Raw genomic sequence first — 25,817 nt, 5'->3', positions numbered from 1 at the left:
AGTCTCTAATCGTCCTGGAGAGCAGGATACATAGAAGACTGTCAGGAGACAAGGATCTTTAGTCTCAGCAACTGATTTCATGGAGTAAGCTCTACAGGGAATGAGCCGCTGTGCTCATCAGGCCTGAAACTCAGCCAAGACTGTAGAGACTGTGCTCTTGCTAATGAAGTTAGCTCCAACTTTGAGCTCTGTGACTTACTGACTGGCTCACCCTGTGACACCCAGCAAGCCCTTCACTTGTCGGTCACCAAGAAGAGGAAGCATGCACACTCCGGGTTTCTGCCACACACCTGATGGAACATGTGATGTATGCATTCCACGTGGAGGAAGCCTACTCAATTCCCCTGTGAGTCAGGCTCAGAGGGCAGTGAGGGTCCTGCTTCAAGCATTGCAGACTCCAGACTCCTATCCTCAGATTCCATGGACCCTGAACCACCAGCCTCCACTCTGCAGCCTCCAAATCCTGAGCATCAGGAGCCAGCTGCTGGTATAACAAGCCCTGGGCTTGGCTGGCTCCTCCTCCTCCTCCTCCTCCTCCTCCTCCTCTTTCTCCTCCTCCAACCCTGAGTTCAAAGCCACGGCCATTGTGGGGGCGAGCTGAGATTTCTTGTCCAGAACTTTTGGTTTAATATTGCAGGAGAAAGAGAACAAAATTGTTCCTCTCCCCATTTTCACTGGCTGCTGGTCTTTCAGTGGCAGCGCGAGCTCTTTCCAGTGGCCGCGGGAATTTCCCTCCCCTTTTCATTTTCATCACAAGGCATAATTGGGGAAAGGTGATAACACAGCTGCAGAGTCTCTACCTTCAATGAATAAGGGTCCCAGTTCAATCCCTGGTGTCTCTAGGTAGGGCTGGGAGAGACCCAGTCTGAAACCCTGGAGACTCACTGCCAGACAGGCTAGACCAGGCATCCCCAGACCTCGGCCCTCCAGATGTTTTGGACTACAATTCCCATCTTCCCCAAGCACTGATCCTGTTAGCTAGGGATCATGGGAGTGGTAGGCCAAAACAGTTTGGGGATGCCTGGGCTAGACAACGCTGTGCTAGATGGACCAGAGGTTCGACTTGGTGCAAGGCATCTTCCCAGAAGTATTCTGGGAAAAGAAAACAGGGGGCACAGTGAGAAGCTCTGGTGGTGCCACCGCCAACAAGCCCCCCCCCATTTCACTGCATATTGCCTTTCTTCCTGCCCTCCCAATTGACATTGCTGACATGCTGGTGGTGAAATGAAAGGGCATTTCGGCATGGCTCCACCCATGTGGCTGAATCATAGAATTGTAGAGTTGGAAGGGACCCCGAGGATCATCTAGTCCAACCCCCTGCAATGCAGGAATATGCAGCTGTCCCACACAGGGATCAAACCTGCAACCTTGGGGTTATCAGCACCATGCTCTAACCGACTGAGCTTATCTGGTATGGTCTAAATCAGTCTCCCCTAAGCTGGTGCCTTGCGGCTGTTTTGGACTACAACTCCCATCTGGCCCAGCCCAGGGGATGGGGTTGATGGGAGCAATAGTCCAAAACAGCCAGAGGACACCAGGTTGGTGTACATAATAAGAAACAGGAAAGCAGGAAAGCGGGGGGGGGGGGAGCCAGGCAGCAAAGCAGTGAGATATGGTCAGGCAGAGAAATTAGGTCAGGCAGAGAAAGCCAGTTTTCTTTATCTGTCTCTCTCTTTCTGGAGAATGCTAAGGAACATCCAGAGCCAATTTCTTCTCTTGCATTCTGACTCCCGCAGGCTCTCGAGCGATACACAGCGAAAGCAGTCCATCTGCCCAGAGAATGCGCTTTCAAGGTCCCCACCGGAACATGCTGGCAGCAGCAAAACGCACTTGCAAAATTCTGGCTGCTCTAAGGGAAGAGTCAGTTATTGCCGCAGGGCTACTAAGCTGCGAGGAGAAAATGATTATTATCTTTCCAGAGTAATCTCTAAAGAGGCAGCGGGGCAGCTACAGCTTAGTGCGATGCCAAGAGTCCCGGTAGCTGCATTCTGCATTATTATTATTATTAGTTTTAAATACCACCCTCCACCAAAAGATCTCAGGGTGGTTCACAAGTTAAAAACACATAGAAATTAAAAACAAGACTATCAATGGCTACTAGCCATGATGGCTGGGCTCTGCCTCTACAACTGGAGGCAGTAAAGCTTATAAATTTCATTTGCTGGAAACCACAGGAGAGGTTGAATTATGGTGCTGGAGGAGACTCTTGAGAGTCCCATGGACTACAAGAAGATCAAACCTATCCATTCTGAAGGAAATCAGCCCTGAGTGCTCACTGGAAGGACAGATCCTGAAGCTGAGGCTCCAATACTTTGGCCACCTCATGAGAAGAGAAGACTCCCTGGAAAAGACCCTGATGTTGGGAAAGATTGAGGGCACTAGGAGAAGGAGACGACAGAGGACGAGATGGTTGGACAGTGTTCTCGAAGCTACGAACATGAGTTTGACCAAACTGCGGGAGGCAGTGCAAGACATGGTCCATGGGGTCACGAAGAGTCGGACACGACTAAACGACTAAACAACAACAACAACACAGGAGAGGAGAAGACTCTCGTGTGGTCGGTTTCCCACTTGTAGGTTTCCCCACAGGTATCTGGTTGGCCACTGTGAGGACAGGATGCTGGATTTAGATGGGTCATTGGCCCCATTCAGCAGGCTATTGCTGATGTTTAATTTTGCTGTTTACTATTAGATTCTGATGGATTGCTGAATGTTGCTTTGTTTGATATAACTTTTTTGTTTAAAAGTTACTGTGACTTTTTTATATTGGATCAGATTGGGACTACTAATGTTTAATGTTTTATTATGTTTTTATAATAATAATAATACTATACCCCAGCCAGATGGGTGGTGTATGTTGTTGTTGTTGTTGTTGTGGGCTGATGGGAGTTGTCATCCAAAATATCTGGAAGGCACCAGATTGGGAGAGCTATTTTACATGAATGGTGAATTCATGAGTTTGGCACTGGGCTCCAGCACCATGCAGGATGAGGCTGTTGGGAGATGAGCTGCAGAACATCTGGATTGCACCAGCTTGGTTGATGTGAACTGTACTGACGTGAGCACATGTTCTGGCAGGTGTGCATGGTGTGGGGCCCAGCGAGTTGAATGCAGCCCACGAGTCTTTCCATTTGTCCCAGCTACAATAGATTACATGTACGCCATTTCACTTGATGCTGTGCAAGCCTATCCCGTGAGGCTCAATATGGGTTGGCACCTGAATGTAGCACAAAGGGATGAAATAACAGATTCGAGAAAGAGATGATTGCTCACAGCACTGAGATGTTTTTTTTGCCTGCATTTTGTGATTCCTTTTACCTGCCGGAAGATGTTTCACCAATCTTAACGGCCGGACTCTTGCATTTTAGTTGGGGGATGGTTATGGAGAATCTTGGGCTCCTTGATCACTGCAGATGGTGACAGCAGTCACGAAATTAAAAGACGCCTGCTTCTTGGGAGAAAAGCAATGACAAACCTAGACAGCATCTTAAAAAGTGGAGACCTCACCTTGCTGACAAAGGTCCGTATAGTTAAAGCTATGGTTTTCCCAGTAGTGATGTATGGAAGTGAGAGCTGGACCATAAAGAAGGCTGATCGCCGAAGAATTGATGCTTTTGAATTATGGTGCTGGAGGAGACTCTTGAGAGTCCCATGGACTGCAAGAAGATCAAACCTATCCATTCTTCAGGAAATCAGCCCTGAGTGCTCACTGGAAGGACAGATCGTGAAGCTGAGGCTCCAATACTTTGGCCACCTCATGAGAAGAGAAGACTCCCTGGAAAAGACCCTGATGTTGGGAAAGATTGAGGGCACAAGGAGAAGGGGACGGCAGAGGATGAGATGGTTGGACAGTCTTCTCGAAGCTACGAACATGAGTTTGACCAAACTGCGGGAGGCAGTGCAAGACATGGTCCATGGGGTCACGAAGAGTCGGACACGATTAAACGACTAAACAACAAAATGGAGATGCTCAGTTTTCATTCAAAACAAAATAAAACCTATCCTCCCCAACTCAAATGCAAGAGTCTGCACAGGGGAAACCCACAAGCAGAACCTGAGCACAAGATCAACTCTCTCCCCTTGTGTTTTCTGGCAACTGCTACTCAGAAATCATTTACTGCCTCCAACTGTGGAGGTAGAGCACAGGGTTGCTATGCTATTCAGTATACAATGCTGACGGCATTCTTGTTTTCTGTCTGAATCCTCCGGACAAGCTGGAGCATGAAGAGGAGGAGGAAGCTGCAATCCAGCACCAGCCAGTTTGGGTCTATGTCTCATTCAGACAATATACAGGCTCATTTTAGCAGATGAACCGAGGAAATCCCAACATGGAATGACGTCTTTGTGAGCTGGAAACAGAATGGAGGGAGCACATTTGAAGCAAGAGAAGAACTCTTGCATGAAGAAATACATTCCCAAGGACACTGAGAGGTCATTTTCGGGGCGGCCTACGTTCTGCAGAAGGAACATCATGAAAGATGCAAAAGTGCCACGGGGCGGCCATCACACTTCCTTTCTCAACAAGGCCGCTGTCTCTCTGCAGTGTTGCATTAAGCCTGCTCCACTCAAAATGGCCCCTTGAAATGGCATCCATGGGGGCCACCCCCATCATCCCTGACTATTGGGGCGATGGGAGATGGAGCCCCACAACAGCTGGAAGGGAACACATGTTCCCCTTCCTGTTTTAACTCAGACCACGAATTGTCTCTGCACTATATTTGCATTAGTCCGCAGTTGCACTGTTTTCACTGGCTGTTCCTCAAGGCTCTAAATCAGGGGTCAGCAAACTTTTTCAGCAGGGGGCCGGTCCACTGTCCCTCAGACCTTGTGGGGGGGGGGGGGCGGACTATATTTTGAAAAGAAAAGAACAAATTCCTATGCCCCACAAATAACCCAGAAATGCATTTTAAATAAAAGGACACATTCTACTCATGTAAAAACTTGCTGATTCCCGGACCGTCTGTGGGCCAGATTCAGAAGGCAATTGGGCCGCATACGGCCCCCGGGCCTTAGTTTGGGAACCCCTGCTCTAAATGCACATGTGGGGGAACGAGGAGGGGCAGGAATAAAAAAAGAGGGAAATTGAGGATATGGGACCCTCAGATATTCCCTAGTCCCTTCACATCATGTATTTAACACCAGGAGCCATGTGTTGTTTTCAACATGAAGTTGCAGATTCAACGTAGTAAATAAGAACAGAAAATTCATTGGCAAGCAAACACCCATATATATTGTTACAAAAGTTGGGTGTCTCCCCCCCTCTCTCTCTGCCAAGCCATGGCAAGATCCCATGGGGTTCCAGCCACTCACCCAGGGTTTGTGGTTCTTTGGAGAAGAACTGAGACATGGAGGAGACTCTTGTAGCTTTAAGGAATATGGTTTGTTCATCTATTTACACCTTCAACCTGCAGGGAGGGAGTCCTGATCTTACAGCATGTCTTGTCCCTCACAGCAAAGCATCCCTGGAGTCCAAGGCATCTCTTCCAGCCTGCCTGCAGCCAGCCTGCCCAAGATGGATCCCAGTCTTCGTTTCTTCTTCTTCTTCTTCTTCGTCTTCTTCTTCGTCTTCTTCTTCGTCTTCTTCGTCTTCTTCGTCTTCTTCTTCTTCTTCCCAGCAACCCTTGCTCAACAACTCTCTTTTCCTGTCACCTCACACCCAGTTCTCCTGCCAACCTTCCAAAACCCCAGTCTCTGCCCACACCTCAGGGCAAGGGGGAAGGACAGTTCTTTTGCCTTGTCGATGATACCCCAATGGCCCTCTATTGTTTCTTAATGGCCAGGTTGTTTTGCATAGGCTAGCCCAGGAATTCCTCTGCAGCTGGAATTCATTCACACCCCAAATAATCAAAATTCTACCATTTATTAATTTCCAGGATTTAGAGGGCAGGGTCACTCCCCCCCAAAAAAACTACAACACCATGTCCAACATCTATAAAATGAAGGTAACATTCTTTAACTGAACAAGCTAACTGACAGACTTGTTGTTAAAATACCGTGTTTCTCATATTATAAGTCATGTCTTATAATCTTTTTTTCTCAAGAAAATAAGCCTATGGCTTATTTTCGGGGGGTGTCTTATTATTTTAAAAAAAATAATTACAGTATGGTACCTCCCCTGTCCGGCGCCCGGAACTGGCTGCTGCTGCGCTGCTGGGCGCGTTGTCGGCGCTTCAGCAGGGCACGCTGCTGGGTCCCGCCGGGTCGGGGCTTCACGCGGCGCGCGCTGAGGCTCTTGCCGGATCCCGGCTCGGAGCAGCGCGCGCTGCGGCTCTTGCTGCGTCCCGCCGCCGGGTTGGGGCTTGGAGCAGCGCCAAGTGCCAACCCAGCGGCGGGACCGGCGGGACCTGCAGCGCGCGTGACAGGAAGAGGAGGGACCAGCGAGTGGCAGCCGCGGCGGCCAATGAAGGCTCGGCCGGGTGTTTTTTGTCGTTGTAGCTGCGTCCCACTGTGTCCCTCCTCTTCCTGTCGCGGCTCGGCGCCCGGAACTGGCTGCTGCTGCGTGCGTTGTCGGCGCTTCAGCAGGGCACGCTGCTGGGTCCCGCCGGGTCGGGGCTCCACGCGGCGCGCGCTGAGGCTCTTGCCGGGTCTCGCCGCCGGGTCGGGGCTCGGAGCAGCGCGCGCTGCGGCTCTTGCCAGTCCCGCCGCCGGGTCAGCGCTTGGCGCGGTGCATGCTGCTGGACATTTTGGAGGGAGGGGCAGCAGCAGCCGGTTCCGGGCGCTGACAGGCATCTTCCTCTTCCATGGCGCCATCCAGACCTGCTCCCACCACTACGGCTTATTTTTGGGGTATGTCTTATATTTCTTCAACTCAGGAAAATCCTGCCATGGCTTATTTTGTAGGGATGACTTAAAATATGAGAAACACGGTATGTTCTGCACAAGACCCAGAAGCACTGCCCATTAAAGTAGACAATATTGTGCTAAATGGACAAATAGCCAAATAACCTGGCATAAGGCAGCTTATACCTATATTAAAGGTAAAGGGACCCCTGACCATTAGGTCCAGTCGTGACCGACTCTGGGGTTGCACACTCATCTCGCATTATTGGCTGAGGGAGCCGGCGTACAGCTTCCAGGTCATGTGGCCAGCATGACAAAGCCGCTTCTGGCTAACCAGAGCAGCCCACGGAAACGCCGTTTACCTTCCTGCTGGTATTTATCTACTTGCACTTTGATGTGCTTTCAAACTGCTAGGTTGGCAGGAGCTGGGACCGAGTAACGGGAGCTCACCCCATCACAGGGATTCGAACCGCCGACCTTCTGATCAGTAAGCCCTAGGCTCAGTGGTTTAATCACAGCGCCACCTGGGTCCCTCATACCTATATTAAGGTTGGCTTTTTTGCATTTCCTAAAACTTGCATCTAAACCCAAACCTTGGCGGCATCTGTTTTGTTTTGTTTTGTTTTAAACTCTCTAAGCCTCTCTCATTTTACGTGGTGATCTTATCATATCTTTATTTATATGGCTCCTGCATTTTGATTGATCATTTGTTTTGGTCAACATAGGCTGGAAATGGGGACCGTGTGTTGTTATTTATTTCTAGGCCTTGCTGTCTGGACATGGACTTCCGCTAGGAAGCTGTCTACTCGTGTCTCATTATATGGAACCTAATTTTCTCCTGGAGCTTGCATTACCGAAAAGGCAGAGGGCAAATTAAATCCGAGATTTGCCTGAAACAGAAAAACAAAGCCTCCGATGCAGATCCATTGCTTCCGATATCTCCCGTGGAATCAATGGCAGAGACAGATTCGGAATTTGATTTGCTGGAATAATTCCACCTCGTCCCACCGCAGCTGCCTCTTGGCTGCATTGAAGAAGAAGCTAAAAGACAATACTCTTCAGCGGAAAGAATCGCTTGACAAAAAACCAACCTGAAGCGATGTCTTTTTTTGTTGTTGTCTCCGACTGCCAGGACTTGCCGCCTAGCTTCTCAAACGGAACAAGGAGGGAGAATGAATGCCCTGCTTTGTTTGGGACTAATCCTCACCAAACGGTGCTAATGTTTAAAACAGAGTAGAGTAAGATCATGAGGAGAATAAGGGGGGGGGGAGGTTAACATTTCATATCATGTTTATGATTGCTTCCAGGTGCCTGAGGTTTCAAGAAAACTCACCGTTGAAACACCTTTCCAACTTCCGCTGCAGCTTCCTGTCTGTGCTGAAGATGCAACATTAGGGTGGGTGGCAGTGAGCTGTTTTCCTTTCTCATTCTTATTTATTTAAAGTCACACCAAGCTGACTGGACCCTTCATGTCTGCCGCATCCTTGGATCCATAAATCAAAGGGAAGCCTGGGAGAAAGAGCAACAGTCCCAGCCTCCCGCTGGCTGCAAACACATTCGCTGGGAGGTTTGCTTTGTTTTTGAGGAAGCAGAGATTGAAATGGACAGCTTTGGGATTTAGGATGGGTCATTGGGAAGGAAAGCAACCGGGCCAAACCATCTCGCACAACAAGCTGCCCCAGAGAGTCAAATCTGTGGGGTGGGAATAAGCTGTGCGAGGCTTTGTGAACTCTGAAAGCAAACAAGGGCTACTTTTACACATTTCCCTCTGAAGGCCAAAATAAGCAGTCTTCAGGGAGTGTGTGTGTGAGATAAGGGGGTACCGCACCAGCCCAGGGATGAGCAATGAAACCCATCTGAAAGAATGGAATAAATTTATGAAATACATAGATAAAATCTGTGATTAAATCAATGGGAAGTAAACTAGACTAAAACCGCACCACGAACTGTTAAGAATCAATGTGAGGAAATAGAAAACTCAAGATGTTTGACCAAAGCAATGTCAAGTGTTATAAAGACTTTAAGAAAAATTGTGTTTTAACATGGTTAATATTCCAACTCAGCATATTCACAAAATAAGAAATAAAAATTGTATTTGGAAAATGAAAAATACAACGCTAAATAAGGAAGACTGTAAGAAACAGCAGAAGAACAAAGGGAAGTCGCAGATAACTTTATTTTATTTTATTTTTAATTTAATTTTATCTCTTTTATTTTCTTTTATTTTTTTCCCTTTTTCTCCCAGGTTTGTTCTAGAATTGTGATATACTTTGTACATTATATTTTTTATTAGATTACGAAATTATATAGGATATTATATATATTACAAGAAACAATTGAAAATGATAATAATTATGAATGGATTGTAAGAGTGTTTATTTTATAAAGTTAATAAAGATTATGTTGCAAAAAAAAGGGATGAGTTTCAGATGTGGGTTTCCGCAAATGCAGGATTGGGGGTGTTGGTGCCCCTCCAGATAATATTGGACCACAGCTCCCATCCTCCCTGACCATTGGGCATGCTGACTGGGCTGATGGAAGCTAAGAGTCCAGCAACATCTGAAGGACTGCAGGTCCCTTTGCTCTGGGCTGAGATTTGGCAAGGTTGGAAGAACTCTTCCCGCCCCTAATTCATCCTAGAGATTTAAAAATTCACTTACCTAACTTGCTATAGTCAACAAAATTGCTATATAGAAACCCCCTCGACGGAATAAAAAAACAATGGGAGGACGACATAGGCTGAGATTAACCCCAGCCAATGGACCAGAATGTGGTCTAAACCTCCCTTTAAATCCATATCGGCAAAAAGAAAAGAACTCACCCAGAAACTCACTTACAGGTGGTACCTAACACCACGGAAACTAATGCTAATACACCCAGGAACCTCACCTCCACAGGCACATTACCCCCATTCGTAAGTCGAAAAATTCGGTTGTTGAGTCGTTCGTAAGTCGAGGTACCACTGTATGTGATGAAGGAAGAAATCAATTAATTAAAAGCATGAATCGATTCATGTGTCTTGTGGCAGCATTCTTAAGCGGTCAAAACATAACCTGAGAACTAGCAAAATGAATAGAGGTTAGGTTTTTTTTTAAGGAACCTATAAAGAATATGATTGAGTGGAAACATGACGTGCTTTTCATAGAAGCTTTCACAACTCAGGAAAAAAACCTCCCTTTCAGTGATGGTTTGGGGTGGTGGTGGAGGGAAGGATATGAATAGAGAAGAACATGTTCAGCTTCTCAGAGAGCACGAAATTGACTTTGTGATGTGATTGCTTGGCTTTATCAAAAAGCCTTTTCAGAGTAAGGGCAATAGTTCCTACCCTCATTCTGATTTGGCTTCATAGAATCATAGAACTGTAGAACTGGAAGGGCCATCTAAGACCAGCCCCCTGCAATGCAATCATCACAGCTAAATCATGGTGTAAACATATAACTAAATCTAATTGGTTACATGGCATGACAGCTTCCCTGACTGACTGGCTGACCCACCTCCAAAAGACACTGGTATTTTATTTTATTTTAAGTGCAGAGGGGTTTTTTGAAGGTGATAAACAGGTTGCTAACAGCTGTGAGAAAGTGAGAGAGCCTTTCAAGGAAACTGTGGGGCCTTGGAAAGCTGCCCTTTCATGCCAGAACTGTTAACTTGTGAACCCTCAACACAGCGCTATCAGTTGATTATGAGGCTGCCTTTTGGCATTTGCGACAGAAAATGTGCTTTTGAATGAAGTTAAAATGATGTTATCTGGGAGAGAACATGTTGTACACAGGAGGGACTGGAGCTTGTTCAGACTGCCAGAGGAACCCTGTGCACATCGTTCGAATGAGTCACACTCGAACCATCTTGCAAATAGGATAAGCACAAGAAGTAGCTGAGTGTTCCCTCACCACCGTCACCACCGGGAACAGGAGTGGGAAGGGGTTGCATGGCTGCAAAATTTGTGTCTCACTCCAGCCAAACGCACCTCCTCGGTCATGAACTGCAGCTTACCAGTTGCTGAATGACGCTGCCGGTTTGTGCGGGCCACCTTACAGTGCTAAGAGTTTGCAAGCAGCTTGGCGGGGCACATATTGCACAGGCCAGGATCATAGTCTCAAAACGCATGTGGTTTGATAAATGAGCAAAACAGATCTTCACATGATCAGACAAGGGAGATGGAGCAATGATAGAGCATAAGAGTTGGTGCCAGAGTCACTGTTAGGTAGCAGTCCCGAGAAAGACTTGAGATTGAGTGCACAGCTGCTGCCAGCCTGTGTGGGCAATACTGGGCTAGCTTTGTAAGTCCCGGGCGGCATGCCATCAGCGGTGTGTGTGTACCCCAAATTACAAGGTGAATCAGGGTGATTCGGGGAAGGACTCCCCTTCTGTCAGAGGCTGGCCAGAGGAGGAGGAATGGTGGAGACCGCTTCCCCATCCTGACCCTTCCAGTACGGAGGAAGAGGAAGACAGTATAGATTTACAACAGGGGTTTGCAGGAGGTTACAGCTCAGAGGCAGATGAGGGGAAAAGCTGGGAAATCATGGGAGAGGAGGAGCGGGCAGACCCAGAGCAGCAGCTGGCTGACATGTTGTCACTAGAAAGCATTCCAGACCCACCATCTCCCAGAACCTGTCGAGCCTTAAAGGTAGGAGAGCAAAGAGCTTGAGGACAGAGGGCCCATAGCAGCATCCGTACAAGAGGAGATGCAGGGCCGGCTCTAGGTAGAGTCCCGGTGGCGCGGGGCGCCAGGGCGCTGGGCCGGTAGGCAGGGCACTGCGTGGTGAAGCCGCGCGGAAGCCATGCTGTGCCCTGCGAGGGCGGGGGCGCTGGAGCGATCTCCGCCCCTCAGCGCCAGGGCGCCCGACCTGCTCGAGACTGCCCTGAGGAGATGATGATGGTGAATGAGGAAGTGGGAGTTAGTCCACCCTGCTCGTTCCAGTGCAAAGGAAGCACAATGCAAATTGTGTGTGTGAGGGTGTATGTGTAAATCGTTTTGGTTTTTTTACGGACCGAGAGCAACAACAGCAGTGAATGCTGACTGGATGGGCTTCATGGGACAAACAGGTGAACAGTGGCAATTGCTGCTTCCATTCCCCCCCCCCCGTTGGAATTCCCCAACATCTCTAGTCTAGGGAGGCGCTCTGAAACAGAAAGGTTTTCAGCGGGCATCTAAAAGGTTATAGCAAAAGTTCCTGCCTAATGTCAAGAGGCAGGGAGTTCCATAGGGAGATGTGGGGAGAGCCATGTATGCCAACTTGAGCTCCTTGTTGTGGTGGAAATATAAGAAGGTCTCTGCTTTCCCAGGAAGTTTACGCCCTCCAAAAGAGCTCTCCCCACAAACTGTCCCAGGGACATTCAGAGCTTTCCATGTGTGTTGGATGGAGAGCGTTGACAAGAAGCATCAGGGACGGAATTGCCTTGCGTGTCAAACATGCAACAGTTCAAGTCACTCCCCTGTGCCATCACAGCTAGGCACATATCCGTAGAACGGGTGGGACGAGCGGCACCGTGGGCGGGCGGCTGCGTTCGAGTTTGCTGCCTTCACCGGGTTTCGTATCAAGATGTCTGCTACCCGGCTTAAAGAGCAGAAACAATGCTGTGTGAATTAGATCACTGAGTGCATCATTTGAAAGCTCATTATTCCACATGACAGATTTCAAAAACGTTTGTCAAAACAAATAGCACTTCCTGAGAGAATTTATTTGCGAAAAACACCCGGAAAACAGGGTTGAGCATGATATGCTAGCCACGTCGTGTTTGGAAGAAAAACAAAGCAAGTTCTGAACACACACACACACACACACACACACACAGACACACACAGACACACACAGACACACACGACACAGACATTGCTGTTTACGCCCTAGACCCCTGCAGTAATGCAATAGCATTTGGGGTGTTTTGATTTTAAAAACTGGAGATGAGCCAATTTCCTTCTGGATCCATCCTGTTGTGAACACAGTGCTAGATTTTGTCTCTTTCCACTGCATGCCTGAACATGAGCAGATGAGCTACACCATTCCCTTAGTTAAGGGGGAACTGCCTCTCCCCATATGTCAAGAAATGACTCTCCCCAGATGAACTGACCCAGACCCTGAAATCATCATCTGATGCCTTTCTTTGAGTGTCCCCTCCGCAAGATGTCTGGAGGGTGGCAACAGAAGAACAGACCTTTTCTGTGGTGGCTCCCCACTTGTGGGCTGCTCTCCCTTGTGAGCTTCTTGCAACCAATGGGAAGCCGGCCAGCGTCGCAGAAGGCGATCCCTGCTCTGCTCTGTGCACGGGAGCCAACCGAGTGGGCAGCGGGGGTCCATGGGCAGGTTAAATGACCCCCATGGGCCGCTTGTGGTCATGGGCCTTAGGTTGCTGACCCCTGCACTAGATCATATATGACAAATGGCCATCTAACCTCTGCTTAAAAACCTCCAAGGAAGGAGATGGTCAGAGCAGCACCAGTGGAAAGGACTCAAATAGTATTAAAAGAGGTTTCAAAGATTTTGGAGGGGGAGCGGTAATTCCGTAAGCCCTCTTTAAATTTGTTGGGGATTGTCAACAGTTGGCACTTGCCTTTAAGCCAGATACAGAGGGGTTTTACTCTTGTGCAATCATCTGCACATTCTCCTCTGAGTCACCTGTGATTCGTATCTAACGTTTACTCTCTTGCCTGAAGCAGGTGAAGGGGGTAAGAAACTGCTCTTCCAGCAATACACCCTTCCCATTCCATGAATCCGTGCTCAGCCAATTCCTAATCTTGCGGGAACGAGAAATAGCAGCAGTGAACAGATGGCATTGCAAATGTCATGGAGGAGTCATTTTCTATCTCCACCAGTTGACAGAACTACTCCAGGTTATGGAAGCCGCGGGATTACCATCAGGAGTAATTAACAACCCAATCCACAACTCAGGGTCCTAAGCTAAAGTCCTAGGACTTAAGTCAGATTAGTTCTGTTAGGCTAAAGCCAAGTATTTTGGCTTAACTGGTCTACCACTGAACTCAGTGGCAAACGCTCACCATGATCAACTCCCGCCCGGAAACCAATGTCCCCACTGTGGAAGGACATGTGGATTCAGAACTGGCCTCTACAGTCACTTATGGACTCACTGTTAAAGCCGTGTTCATGGAAGACAATCTTACTCGACTACGAGTGATCACCAAAGAAGAAGAAGGAGGTGGCAAAGACATCTGTGAGAACCTGCAGGGATTTTCCTGCTCAGAATTGTAGGTAGGTAACAGCAGGCTAGGACAAACCTAGACAGCATCTTAAAAAGCAGAGACATCACCTTGCCGACAAAGGTCCGTATAGTTAAAGCTATGGTTTTCCCAGTAGTGATGTATGGAAGTGAGAGCTGGACCATAAAGAAGGCTGATCGCCGAAGAATTGATGCTTTTGTATTATGGTGCTGGAGAAGACTCTTGAGAGTCCCATGGACTGCAAGAAGATCAAACCTATCCATTCTGAAGGAAATCAGCCCTGAGTGCTCACTGGAAGGACAGATCGTGAAGCTGAGGCTCCAATACTTTGGCCACCTCATGAGAAGAGAAGAATCCTTGGAAAAGACCCTGATGTTGGGAAAGATGGAGGGCACTAGGAGAAGGGGACGACAGAGGACGAGATGGTTGGACAGTGTTCTCGAAGCTACGAACATGAGTTTGACCAAACTGCGGGAGGCAGTGCAAGACAGGAGTGCCTGGCGTGCTATGGTCCATGGGGTCACGAAGAGTCGGACACGACTAAACGACTAAACAACAACAGCAGGCTAGAGATGAGCAATGGTTTGAACTCTCATAAGGCGCTATGTTCCAGAAGTAGATATGAAGAGAATGAATCTAGCAAATATAGGATCAAGCCACCAGCCAACCCTACGTCAGAGCCCAGAGTCCAGTGCATCCACCTCATATATCGCCTAGCACTCAAAAGGGAGATTTCCCCCCCTTTTTATCTTAAGTGTTAGCATCAAATATTATGTTAGCTGAGACACTTCCCTGATGAACTGAATTCTCTCACCTCAGATAAATCATCCAGGTTAGACCATTCATAGCCTTGGGATTATGCGGCTGGAATAAAATGATTGCTTCCTAATGACAGATGGAGTCTGACAGGAAACAATTGATCAGTCTCCGAGAGGCCTGATACATTTCCAAAGACTATCGCCTGTCCCTCAGCAGGCGATCACTGTGAGGTATGCGATACCTCACAACCTCTGCAGGTGGTATTGCTTTCTGCACAAGGAAGCCACAGCTGTTACTAGTTTCTGGTGGTGAGTACAGACCATGTCCCCCTAGCTATCACATCTATCACCTGCATTCAAAGAACAAAGCTGAAATTGCTGGGGAAATGAAACTTTTTTTGTGCGACTTTTTAGGGCAATTTGGATCATACAGTATTTGTGTTATTTTTATCATTGGCACCTGCCGCTCCTGGTCTCTTCTTAGAGTTCTTGGACCATAGGTAAAGGGACCCCTGACCATTAGGTCCAGTCGTGACCGACTCTGGGGTTGCGGCGCTCATCTCGCATTATTGGCCGAGGGAGCCGGCGTCTAGCTTCCAGGTCATGTGGCCAGCATGACAAAGCTGCTTCTGGCAAACCAGAGCAGCACATGGAAACGCCGTTTACCTTCCCGCTGTAGCGGTTCCTATTTATCTACTTGCATTTTGACGTGCTTTCGAACTGCTAGGTTGGCAGGAGCTGGGACCAAGCAACGGGAGCTCACCCCGTCACAGGGATTTGAACTGCCGACCTTCTGATCAGCAAGCCCTAGGCTCAGTGGTTTAACCGGACCATACAACTCTTCGAATAGAGAACTGCACTCTGTAAAGTATGGCCATCCATCCTATGAGAATATGATGGACCAAATGAGCCATTGGCCAGATCTAGCCGGGCTCTTCTCATGTTCTTGAGATGGTGCTCCTAAGAGGAGGAACACCTGAAGTCTGTAGAACCCTATGCTTTGGACAAAATTTGAAGCTCAAGGTTATGCTATGTGGCCGAGCTATGTCTTAGAATCTGCAAGTTTCAAACTAAAATCTTGCAGAGCAGGAACTTGCAGAGATTTATGTTTGTCTTTCTCTCCGAGAAGAAAACTTTTAGGGCTGGCATTTCACTCCCTCATTAAACATGCTGATGCAGTGCTTTTCTGACCACAAGATTAATGATGCCAAGCTCAACATTATGTTTGCTGTCCCAAGGGTCACAAACAATCTCTTCCCAGTATTATTATCTGCTTTCATCTTAATGGCCACCGAGGTATTTGTTTACATGGGCATTAGCATACAGGCAGGTTTAAGTAGATTAAGCTGAAAGCATGGTGGATCCATCTGCTTTCAAAAAAAAACCCCAGAAGTTACTGGAAGAAAATAACTCCTAAGAACAAAGGCATGATATGTTTTACAAGGAGTCAGCAGTTGACATTTATCAAGGTTCCAAGAACGCAACACATTAAGATCTCTGAAAACTTGGATTTGGGTGGGAAAGCCCAAGAAATACATCACCTGCTTGGTGAACAATTTGTCAGGACATGGTGAGAAGGTGAGATGGGAGAAACAGAAGGGGGGTGATGGGTCAGTGACGTGGAGGGAGCATCTTGAAAGAGGAGCTGTGGGAAGCAGGTCTTGGGTGGAGTGAGTGGGGAAAGGATGCGAGAAAAGAGGCACCGTGGAGGCACAGTGAAGAGGAGAACGAGGGGGAAATTGAAAAGAGGGGAGAAAAAAAGAAGACAAGGGAAACTGTCTTACATCTGAAGGCAGCCCTGTAAGGGGAGGCGTTTAATGTTTGCTGTTTTATTGTGTTCCTTATAATTTGCTGGAAGCTGCCCAGAGTAGTTGGGGCAACACAGTCAGTTGGGCGGCATATTAACTACTACTACAATGTCAGAGGAGAGAAAAAGAAGGCACAGCTAATTTTCTGGGGCTGTTTCTCCCAGTGGTGAGGGCAGAAAAGACAAACAAGTACAGTAGGGACCACTGCACTACAGAAAAAAGGTAGAGGAGGTCGTGTGATGAAAAGAGTGCCCAGTCTCTCAGAGTAAGGAGTCCACCAAGTGGTTTCTGAAGTTAAGAGAAACCCTGGGGCTCTGAGAAGACCAGGGACCTTAAAAAAAGGTAGAGCAGTTGTTGAAAAGAGGTCTCTTGTCTGGACTAAGCCGCCAGGCACTCCTGTCTCACACTACCTCCCACAGTTTGGTCAGACTCACATTGGTGGCTTCGAGAACACTGTCCGACCAGATGGTTGGACAGTGTTCTCGAAGCCACCAACATGAGTCTGACCAAACTGCGGGAGGCGGCGGAAGACAGGAGTGCCTGGCATGCTCTGGTCCATGGGGTCACGAAGAGTCGGACACGACTAAACAACAACATCTGAAGTGAGCCAGGAGCTGTGCATAGATGCCAGTAATTACGACAAAAGCGTAAGTCAAGAGCAAAGGAGAAACCAGGAGGCAGAGGTGCCAGCTTCTCCAGAGAAATGGGGGGGGGCACATGGCGATGCGTGATGTCCTCTGAATATTGAGGGTGCCTGGCCCCATCATAAAAACATTCCGGGGGACTGAAATTGCCTTGGCCCCAAGGAGTCGGCCCCTATACCAGGAGGCAGGATCAAGGAGGAAGCGGGCCAGAATCCAAGACCAAGGATGTAGAGGCATGCTGGAGTTCAGGAAGACCTGATTGCTCAGGAAAGGCTCAAGCAGAACAGGAAGGCTCTAATGCTTCTTCCTGTCCAGGAGGGCAGTGGCGGAGCAACATGCTGCAGCCCTTGGAGCAGAGAACAGGCAGGGGCGTGGCTGGCATGCATGTTGCCCGTGGGGGGGGGGTGGCGAGCAACACGGGGGCGTGTCATGCCGCGGGGCATGTCACGGCGCGTGTCGTGTCGTGGACATGGCAAGCATCCGGGGTTGCATGGCGATGGCACCCTTTCCCCAAAGGGTGCCTGGGGCAGTGCGCCCCCCACCCCCTTCGTACGCCAGTGCAGGAGGGTCCAATAGCCACCCAGGGTAGGCAGGGTTAATCCGTGAGCTACAGGTACTTTGTTGAGAAACTGTCACCTGCAATTTACTGGTTCGCCACCTGGGGGAAGCCACTCTATAACTTGCCAGATACTGTACTGTAAATAAATGTTACATACAGTAGGGTTGCCACGGGTCCAGGATTTCCTGGACACGTCTGGGATTTAAGCGGCGAAAATAGCTCAACAACTTTTGTGTCCTGAAATTTACTTCTAGAAATAATGGCAACCCTAACATGCAGCATGTTCCAGTATTAGAATCATAGAATCATAGAGTTGGAAGAGACCACAAGGGCCATCCAGTCCAAACCCCTGCCAAGCAGGAAACACCATCAAACCATTCTTGACATATGGCTGTCAAGCCTCTGCTTAAAGACCTCCAAAGAAGGAGACTCCACCACACTTCTTGGCAGCAAATTCCACTGTCGAACAGCTCTTCTTCCTGTCCAGGAGGGCTCTTCCTGAGCTCTATTAGTTGCTGAAGTTGTGGGCTGGGCTTTTATCTCTTTCAACAAATCCCTGCGTAAGGTCAAGTTGTCTATCTGTGGTTTAAGTTTCTTCGAGAGAATAAGTAGGCCTTCGTTCTTAAGAGTCCGGACAAAATGGCACCCTCTCTTTCGTTCTGTGTCCTCGCTCAGCCAAAGTGCTCCACCCATGTATTGCATTGCATTGCTCACAATGTAATCTGCTCAGGGAACATGTGTTGATGGGCAGTCATATAAATCTGGTAATAAGTAATTATATAAAATTGAATAGGTCTGAATGACTGATCTTAAAGAGATAAGGCATTCTGTGATATAAGAGACCCATTGCTCTTTGCATCTCAAACAACCCAGTTGTGAAGAATGTTCAGGTTTGTCTTTTTTTAAAAAAAAAAAACCAACACTTGCTGATTTTTAAAAAACACAAAATATTTCCTAGCACAGAATCTCCACGCTCAAAATATTAGCACTACATCGCCAGTCAAACTGAGGGATTGTCAACATTTCCCCGCTTCGACTTAAATGTCAAAACACTAATGAAGGAGCGTCATGCAGATATTGAAAAATTCCAGATGTCACCATATTTGACATTTGAAAGGAAAGAAGAAAACCTGCAGGTGTTTTCAGTTCACCATAATGCAAATAGTTTTGTTGTGAAGTTGCTTTTGCAAGGACCACTGCAATGTAGAGAGCAGTGTTAGGCTGGGAGCAGAAATGGCTGGTTTTAAATGTCCATTGAAGGCAAAAAAATAATTGCACGGGAGTTGTAGAAAAAAGTTCTGCTTTTTTTTTAAAAAGAAAAGCAGTCACAAGGGGCTGCCAGTTTTAGGACTGGAATGGTTGGGGGCCAAGGCTTGTTTAACCCTTACCCTCCTTTCCCATCTTGGGTCCTTACAAAATTGCCCTGCTCAAGCTTTTTCCTTACCCAAGAGAACTTTCCAGCTGTGGCTAAGAAACCAGATTCAATCAAGTTTCAATCAAGTATTATTAATCCAAAGATTAGCCTGTCTACCATTGACACCTTGTTCGACCTGCTGCCACTTTGCTGACCGCTATATAGCCTCAAAGACTATAAAGACTGGTTTGCCTTTTATTTGTACATGCTATCTGTTTAACGTTTGATTTTGGCTTCTGTGTCAACACTTGTATATGGTTCTCTTATTGTTTTCTCTTTGAATTAATAATACTTGATTGAAACTTGATTGAATCTGGTGCCCTTGCGTGCTGCTTGTTTTGTATTGGACTTTTGAAGAAATTGGCAGCATTAGCCCATTATCTCTGTTTTTGTTGTGGCTAAGAAACCAGCTTGAGAGATGATTTTGAGAAGACCGATAGCAGGAGAAGGAAGGGGTAGTCTGCAGCTGGGACTCAGCTAGATTGGTAAAAAAAAAAAGTTTTATATGCGCTGTATATGCAATATAACACTGTGACGCCAGATGGCGCTGTGGAGTCCCGTCTTTCCCTACTGGATTTCCCTGTATGAGTTTGCAATGTGTTTAACTGAATCACTTTCTTTGACATGTTTAGATTCAGCTTTGATTGCAGCTGCTAAGACTGCTTTCCATGTGTTTTTTAAAATGCAAACCAGTGTTCATGCACCGCCTGGGTAACTTGACCATCCCTCCTAGGGTTGTTGCCTAACCCAGTGTTTCTCAACCAGTGTGCCTCCAGATGTTTTGGGACTACAACTCCCATCATCCCTAGCTAGCAAGACCAGTGGTCAGGAATGATGGGAGTTGTAGTCCCAAAACATCTGGAGGCACACTGGTTGAGAAACACTGGCCTAACCTACCTCCTAGGGTTGCTGTGTTGCACAATGGTTAGAGTGTTGAACTAGGACCTGGGAGACCAGGGTTCAAATCCCCACTCTGCCATGAAGCTCACTGGTTGACCTTGGAGTCAGCATCATCTCTTAGCCCAACCTAACTCACAGAATTGTTGTGAGGATGAAATAGTAGAACCATGAACACTACCTTGAGCTCCCTGGAAGGTAAAGGTGGTATAGAAATGTAATAAACAAAATAGGATTAGCCCCTTAAACCTATTGGACGCCCCCCCCCCTTTAAAAATACCAATGGTTGGTGGGTGAAAAATACCACTGGTACTGAAAAATAAGGCCAAGGCTAGCCAGAACCATTTTGTTGCCTGATGTAAAAAACAAGATGGTGCCCTGTCCCCATTCCACAGACAGAAGATGTCTGGATTCAGGAGCATACCCAGGATCAAAACTATTGGGGGGGGGGCAAGCCATGGTCGTTCAGGTTGTGACATTTCAGCACGGAAAAGGCGAATGAAACCAAAATTTTAAGAAAACTACATATAATTATAGCAGTGCTTTATTATGGTAGTTATAACTATTATTTGCTTGAATTTTTTTTATTCTAGTTACATGTCTTATACTAATATCATTTTTCTTGGGTTTGAAGAAAACGTGTTCAAAACTTTCGTTTCAATCCAGTCCTGATTTTCCTTGAAGAATTTCCGATGGACGCTCATCAGACACAACCCAGTCAGTCTGTCCTCTCCCATTGTACTTCTGAGCCAGGTCTTTACCCTTTAAAATTTAATTTTCTACAGAAATTACTTAACTTACCTTTTTGGAACCAGTTTCTTATATCCATTTAGGCAGCCTCGATGTCTTCTAAATGTAAATAAGAAGGTAAACTAATAGCGGGCGGCTCAGTTTAGCGGCGGGTGGCTCAGTTTAGTGACGCGGAACTCACTAGACCCCTCTAGAAGATTCCCTCTTTTCTCTGCTAGAGCCCGCTAGAGACCTCTCCCTCCCTTGAATCCCAATGGCTGGTTGACATAGATTCCTCTACCAGTCGCTAGGTGGCTATAGATACTTCTCGGTTTTTACACCATTCGCCATCGCCCTACCTAATTTTGTTTCGTTTCATCACTTTATAACCATTTTAATTTTTTTTGCTTCTGGGGGGGCAGCTGCCCCCCCTGCCCCTCGCTGGGTACGCCCATGTCTGGATTAGCAGTTCAATCTCAATTCAACACTGGCAATAGGGTAGATAACGTCCCCCAACACTCCTAAGGCCCGTTTTGCATGGGAAGTCTTGTAGCAGAAACAGCTCTGTCCCCCAAACGGCAGGGAATAGCCAGGGAGGCTTGGGGACACAGGAAGTTGCCTTTTACAGTGGTACCTCGGGTTACAGATGCTTCAGGTTACAGACTCCGCTAACTCAGAAATAGTACCTCGGGCTAAGAACTTTGCTTCAGGATGAGAACAGAAATCGTGCAGCGGCCCCATTAACTAAAGTGGTACCTCCAGTTAAGAACGGTTTCAGGTTAAGAACAGACCTCCAGAATGAATTAAGTTCTTAACCCGAGGTACCACTGTATTGAGACAGGCCAGTGGTCCATGTAGTTGAGTATTGTCCACACTGACTGGCAGCAAGAGTTTCAGGCAGGGGATATTCCCAGCCCTACCTGCAGATGCTGGTTATAGAACCTGGGACCTTTTGCACCCAAGGCTGACCTGAGGTAGGTATTTGGTTGGTATGTTGAGTCTACGCTTAATAATAATAATAATCAGAGTATTTGCATAACCCACATTACGATTCCTATTTGATCTCCAGAGTGATATTCCGCCAATGAATGCATAGCATTGTCCTGCATCTTGCAAGCCCTGGTGGAACTTCAGCTATGAAAGAGAAGGAAGAGCTGTGTTTTTTTAATAGGGCTGTCCGAATTTGCATAATCTGGCAAAGTAAACAAAAAAACCCTGCAGGCAGACAGTTTGGGGGAAAGGGAACATAGCAAAAGCCGCGCTCCCCCAGCCCCCAGCATTCCGAAGTTCTTCCAGCTAATCTGACAACGATATAATATATAGCTTATTCCGATGCGCAGGGCTACCTCCTTGGGACGGAGGCCTCTCCCCGTTTCCCAACAGCACTGCCATTAAAACAATGGATGCTGTAATTGGTGTGATAGAAAGGCATTATGGCTCCGCTCCTTCATCAGGCCTTCTGCAGAAGAGAGAGTTTGTTCTTTATTAATCCCCCTCCGCAAGGACGGCACGGACCAGAAGGCTCCTTCGCCACTGTCTCTGCGCGTACAAAAGATTTCTGCTCTCGGGGAGGGGGCAGCGGCAGTGTGAGAACCTTTGTTTGCGATGAAAGAGGGGCAATAGAGGCCTTCTGTCAGCGCCAAGGGGGAAGAATGAAAAGGAGCCTTTTATCCACCAACCAAGTGCTGAAGGGGCGCACAATACTGTAATATCTGTACTTTGCTGCCGCAAGGAGAGTGTCGCAAGCATAGCGACAGCAAACAGGCGACGACTTGCTACGGGCCTGAGAAAATTGGCACCGATGGTCGCTGAGGATTAAGCGACCTTCTTCATTAGCATGTTCTTTCTTTCTTTCTTTTTTTTTTAAAAAAGGACAATGTTATTTCTTGGCCTAAGGAACCAGAGACAAGACCTTGCCTGGTTAGAGCACGGTGCAGCAGAGGTCTAAATCAGCATGTGGAAACCTCTGAGCCAAGAAAAGCGCAACTCTCTCCCCCACACACCCTTAGGAGCCAAATGTGATAGGTGGGCGGAGCCCCCCACCTGTCAGTCACCTGGTGGCGTAGTGGCATCGATGGACCTTCTTGGACGGGGGTCTTCAAAAGCCTGTCTCAAAGCGCTGTTTTGTGCAGCCCCTTCTGCAGGGGCTTCTCAAGATCCAATAATCAGCTGGTGGTTGGAGCTTCAGAAACATGGCAGAATAATAGAACCCATGATTCTAGAGTCCCTTTGTTCTTAAAGTAGACTTGGACATGACATTCCTTGAAACAGTGAACTCCTTTAAGAGAGGACTGTCCTTTTCTGAAGCAGGACACATGATCACATTGCCATATTAATGATAGAACGGGGTTCCTCTCCATCCGCTTCCTTCCATATGCACCAAAGCATTCTGGGTATTACCCAGAACAGGCAGCCGTACTTCCTGCTTCTCAATCCAACCTTCGCTTCCAGCCTGGACCTTTTTGCTCTGGCTCTCACTCGTGGACACAACACTCGGACTCCCAGCACGATTATTTCCAAAGGCTTTATTCCAAAGTTCATTACAGTTGCTCAAACATAGATCAGGTTACAAGGCGTGCAAATCGGTAGCTGAATCCAACCCCTGCGTTTTGTGACTAGGCATGCGCTAAGACATTGTCCCGACACTTGACACGCATGCCAAGCTCCCGTTTTCAAGAGCTGGGTGGAGGGGGGTCTCATCCTGAGTCATGGAACTGGCCAAAGCAAACAGGTGCTTCTGTGAGTAGGCTGGAGCTGCTCCTGATAGCACACTCAATACAGCATCTCTTGCAGAGCAGGATTGAACCCCGCTGGTCTCAGTCAGGAGATCCCCCACCGCACTGTCTGTTTAATTAGGGTTTTAATCCCCTACTTAAACATTGGCCCCATCACAAATTGCTTTGGGGACAGATCTGAAGGGGATGGCTCCAGGTTTGGTGTGCGTGTGTGTTTGTGTGTGTGTGTGTGTGTGTGTGTGTGTGTGGAGTTGTGCTCATCCCTAAAATAGATAAACTTGGTTTAAGAATCCCCAATCTTGATCATTATTCAACGCACACAAGCAATTTCTTAAAACCCAAGCCATGTTTTTTTCTGTTGCTGCTTTAAATGTGACATGTAATTATTTAAATCAATGCATTTGATAGACAGGGGAGAGCTTCTGCCTGTCTGGCAAATTGCAAATTGACAGGGTGAGAGCCAAACTCTTCCCTCTCTGCCTGCTTTCTTGCAGTGTGTACTTGCAAGGTGCTTTGAGGAATACTGAATGCCCTCTGCTAAGGAAGAAGAATTAGGGAGAGGAATGTCCCTTCACCTGTAGCTTTCATTGGTTCAGGGATGGAAGGCCACCCAGGCCACGTCCTGCCACAAGAGAAGCCCCCCCACACACCTTGTCCCATGGATCAAAGACCACCATGCATTTGTGAAGATTTGTGCTCCCTGAGGTGATTAAATGTGATTCCACTTTTGATACTGTTTGCATCTGCAAATATTTTAGGTGGACACACTGCTTCTTTTCAAATTGGTGCATGTCCCATAGCTTCCTGCCGAATTCCTTTATTTATTTTTTAAAGAAGTTTTAAGAAACATTTTATTCAACAATCAACATAAACTTACATACCAATACATATCAACACACAACAATACATTATTTACATCATGAATCACAAATCTTACACATACCTATTTTACAGAAAAGGAAAGGAAAAGAAGAGGAAAAGAAGAAAAAGAAGAGATTAAAATAAATAAAGTTAACTTCCGATTATTCTCAGTATACTATTTCTCATTTTGTTATTTTACACACAGTGCCTAATTATTATTTTTGCTTTCAAGGTCTGCCAAGGGAGATTGTCATTCTTTATGTACCTTCTGCCTTGAATATCCTCTAACTCTCCCTGTCATCGTTGCCAGCTGTATATATTCTATCATTTTGGCCTGCCATTCTGTTTTTGTGGGGATCTTTCCACTTTTCCAGTTCTTTGCTACCAGAATCCTGGCTGCTGCTGCTGCATACATGAAGAGTGGTCTGACATTTTTTTTATATAAAAAACACCTGTTGTCATTATTCGAAATAAAAAGGCCTCCGGTCTTTTGGTGAATTCCTTTAATTTTAAATGCCACACATAATCTGTAGGGAGGGTTTTTTTTGAGTCCCATGTTTGTTACCCCTCTAGATGGCAAGAATGTGGTAACCCTGGGGAAACATCACAGAGCAACTAATAAAGGGGAATGATGTGCAGATAGTCCACTATAGAATCACAGAGTTGGAAGGGACCCTAAGGGTCATCTAGTCCAACCCCCTGAAATACAGGAACCTCAGCTAAAGCATCCATGACAGATGGTCATCCAATGTTTGCTAATAATAATAATAATAATAATAATAATAATAATAATAATTTATTATTTATCCCCTGCCCATCTGGCTGAGTCTCCCCAGCCACTCTGGGCGGCTCCCAATTGAATATTAAAACAATACAGCGTTAAATATTATAAGCTTCCCTAAACAGGGCTGCCTTCAGATGTCTTTTAAAATTAGGATAACTGCTTATTTCCTTGACATCTGATGGAAGGGCATTCAACAGGGCGGGTGCTGCTACCCAGAAGGCCCTCTGTCTGGTTCCCTGTAACCTCACTTCTCGCAATGAGGGAACCGCCAGAAGGCCCTCGGCGCTGGATCTCGAAGGAAGGAGAGTCCTCTCAGTCTCCTCTTTTCCAGGCTAAACACACCCAGTTCCCTCAACCATTCCTCATAAGGCTTGGTTTCCAGATGTTTAATCATCTTGGTCACCCTCCTCTGCACATGTTCCAGCTTGTCAATATCCTCCTTAAATTGTGCCGCCCAGAACTGGACATAGATCTACCTCTATTGCACTACTGATGCAACAATGACATGTTGCAATTGTCAACACTGCCATTTTAAAAAGAGTGTAGGGATGGTTGGGAAATTCGTTTCAGTTCACATTTAAATGTGAATCCATTTAATTTGCACCTCCCGAAGTAATATGTGTACTAAAACATGAACATCCTTTGAAAATTACACTGCTCTGAATTTTGCA

This window comes from Zootoca vivipara, chromosome 1, assembly GCF_965207765.1.
Source record: "Zootoca vivipara chromosome 1, rZooViv2.hap1.1, whole genome shotgun sequence".
Taxonomy (NCBI): domain Eukaryota; kingdom Metazoa; phylum Chordata; class Lepidosauria; order Squamata; family Lacertidae; genus Zootoca; species Zootoca vivipara.
Note: the sequence above shows the minus strand (reverse complement) of the source record.